Source organism: Leiobunum rupestre, chromosome 1 (genome assembly GCF_980474605.1).
Source record: "Leiobunum rupestre chromosome 1, qqLeiRupe1.1.hap1, whole genome shotgun sequence".
Taxonomy (NCBI): Eukaryota; Metazoa; Arthropoda; class Arachnida; order Opiliones; family Sclerosomatidae; genus Leiobunum; species Leiobunum rupestre.
In genome coordinates, this window is record NC_143384.1 from 36,969,193 (window position 1) to 36,972,273 (window position 3,081).

The following is a 3,081-nucleotide window of genomic DNA, read 5'->3' on the forward strand; positions in this document are numbered from 1 at the left end:
TAAAAATTGTAAATCGAATAAAAAGGTAACCACGCGTCTGTCTTTTTTTTTCAAGTTTCCAAGGGATAAAGACCGGTGAATACGCGTTTTAATTTAATAAGCATTAACATTTCTTAAAACTTAATAGTTCTGCAGTGGCTGCAAAATGTAAACAGTGAAAAGCTCCAAAATAAAACTACAGATTACTTGCACTTTAACCACGTATTTTGCGGTCTTCATTTCACTGACGATTGTTTTATGAATATCAAAACCAAAAACCGGCTTACACCATTAGCTACACCTACTATTTTTTTTGTAAAATTCCAATGAAACCACGGTTTTCCCTAGGTAAACTGAAGGCAAAAAAATATCCCGCCATGGTCTCTTACTGCCTTATGTTCATTTATAATTAATTCAAATAGTAGCAAATATAAATGCACCTGAAGATCATATTACAACTACAATCTTGTGTAAGGTAAACGCAGCACTACAAATGCCAAATTATGCCCTCCAAAATCAATTCAACGAAGAAAATGATAATTTATATAAAATATTCACAATGATGAACACTAGCTTTAAATGAATTTTTTTTTACTGGATGAAGTCAATTCCTATGAATTTAAACCCAGAACTATATATTGAATTCTATTCCATTTAAATATATTTGTACTTAACATAATTATAGCCATTCAACTAAACATTTTGACAATAATGAAAACGATAACATTGAAGGTTTCGTCGAGGGGGTAGGCACTTGGAAAAAAATTGTACACCAGATTTCCAAATATTTCCAATATTTCTTGTGGATTTCTAGGAATGTTTATTTTTATTTCTCGCTATTTGTACACCATATTTCTTAAGTGACTACCCCCTCGGGTTTCGTAGACTTCGGTCCATATGGAAGGTCAAAATAGTTCGCAAATCAGGCCCTAGTGTTCATGGTGAATGACATAAAACTGAAATTCAAACCACCAATTGGTTACTTCCTCACAAAAGATGCTTGTCACGAACAGACTTTGAAGATATTGCTTCATGATTGCGTAACCCACCTAAAACGTATTGGCCTTATTGTCAAAGCTGTAGTCTGTGACCAAGGAACAGGCAATCAAAATTTGTTCAAAAGTATGGGGATATCAGTGGAAAAGCCATTCATTGAAATTGATCCTCCACATCTCTTGAAAAGTGTGAGGAACAATTTCAAACGGTATCCCATAATAGTGGAAGGCAATCTAGTTTCTTGGGCAGTCCTAGAACATTTTTTCAAAATAGACCAAGAAATTGGTAAGTTTCAAAGCACACATATGCTGAAACGTAAACATATCAAGTTACCAGCATTTTCTAACATGAAAGTCAGTTTAGCTGCCCAAATTTGCAGTCAAAGTGTTTCTAATTCAAATGGCCTGTTCAATGGGATTAGGAGAGTTTTAACAATTGAAAGCACATACACAGCAGAGTTCCTCTTACACATGAACGGCCTTTTTGATTGCTGCAATAGCAGGACATTAAACAATGAAACACACTGTAAGAGAGCAATGACTGATCAATCCATCCACATACCAATGCTGAAAGAAAAATTGGAAAGGTTTAATACATGGTAGCTTCAGAACTGTAGGTATAAAACCTTACCTTTTATTGAAGGGTGGAAACTATCAATTCAGTCTTTGCTACTCCTATGGAATGATATAAAGGATAATTTTGGTTTTAAGTTCTTAGTAACTGGAAGAATTAGTCAAGATTTTTAGAAAACTACTTTGGTTCCATTGGCCAATAAGGAGACAATTGAGATCTTCCAAATCCTCAACAATACCAGGCAGCATACAGAGCTGCATCAGTCAATAGCCTCTTAAAACCATCAGATTCATATTGAATTGACAATTTGGATGACTTTATTTTAAACAGACTCGTTTAAAGTACCAGCTCCTGGACCATGATGAAGAATTGTCCAAATATGATAACCATTGGGTTTTGCAAGGTAAAGGACAATTCACTGACAAAGATTATATTTAATTAAGATTTGGCCAGCCCATAAAATATTCCACTTTAGATTCCACGAATTTCTTTTGATATATTAAAAAAGTACAGTTGATAATAATGAAATGAAATAGGGAGGGATTTTTCTTGTACTTACTTTTATATTTCTTACGAAATCAACTGTTTTACTTAAATAGTTAAAATAATTCAACATCACAGCTGACTGAGCTGAATTCAACTTTAACCTACTGAGAGCAAATTTTATTTTTCTTTGATAAGCAATTTTACAGTGCCATCGTGTGTCCGGGAATTGCAAACACCGTCGTCTGCTTCTTCAACGCTCTCATGGGGAAAAAACGTACCACGAAATTTTAACATTACGGGGATAGGAAGAGGCGCCTCTCTGTAGCGAAGCGACTTTACACTCTCTGGTTTAAGCTAGGAGCAACAAACACAAGGAGAACGCAGCTAGCCTTTAAACACGCTAAGGCAGTGTTGTGTACAAATTTCATTGGACGAACCATTACGCTGAACGTTTTACGGAACGGCAGGCCCCTCTCTACCATTGGACTAGGTAAGGCTAAGCCCGGAGGGGCGCCGTCTGGCCCTTAATTTTTTTTATTTTAATTCTAAAGTATTCAATAATATATAAAAGGGCGCCTAATATAATTAGCCCAGGGGCACCTGAAAGCTAAAGACAGCCCTGCGGAAAGGGGGAAGACAATTTCCGAATTTGAAAAATGTACGCAAGAAAATCCCCAACTTTTGACGGGTTACGTTCTCCTTGTGTGTTTGTTGCTCCTAGGTTTAACAGAGGGCAAAGAAGCTTCTCGTGATGGCCGCTACGTGGCTCTGCGTACTGAAAAGGGCCAACGGCTAATTGTTGTTTTCATAAATTAACGTGGCCTTCTTGTTTGAATGTAGCTACTACGTCACAACTTTAACTTTGGTAATATTACGAGCACGCGCTTAGGGCGAAAGAAGCCTTTGATTTTCAAGTGCGCGTGCAACCCACGCGTGTCAAAACTATTCTAATAAAGCTATTACTTCGTGACGTGTTAAGCAACATAAAAACAAGTTCGGCAAGCCTAGCTGAATTTATAAAAAGAACTATTGAATGGACTACCGGAA

The 3,081-nt window shown here is 36.5% G+C and overlaps 1 long non-coding RNA gene across 2 annotated transcripts; it reads right to left on the reverse strand.

The window, feature by feature from the left end:
• Positions 1 to 894: 894 nt before the first annotated feature.
• Positions 895 to 1,793, reverse strand: LOC149962264 (uncharacterized). 2 transcript variants are annotated; one of them, XR_016479787.1, is made up of 5 exons: positions 1,730 to 1,793; positions 1,601 to 1,649; positions 1,309 to 1,465; positions 1,029 to 1,226; positions 895 to 935 (listed from the first exon to the last, which is right to left on the reverse strand). It is a non-coding gene; the product is annotated as an uncharacterized LOC149962264 (long non-coding RNA). The 2 variants fall into 2 exon arrangements; XR_016479786.1 differs by lacking the exons at positions 1,601 to 1,649; positions 1,730 to 1,793 and having other exon boundaries at positions 1,309 to 1,537.
• Between the last annotated feature and the right edge of the window lie 1,288 nt (positions 1,794 to 3,081).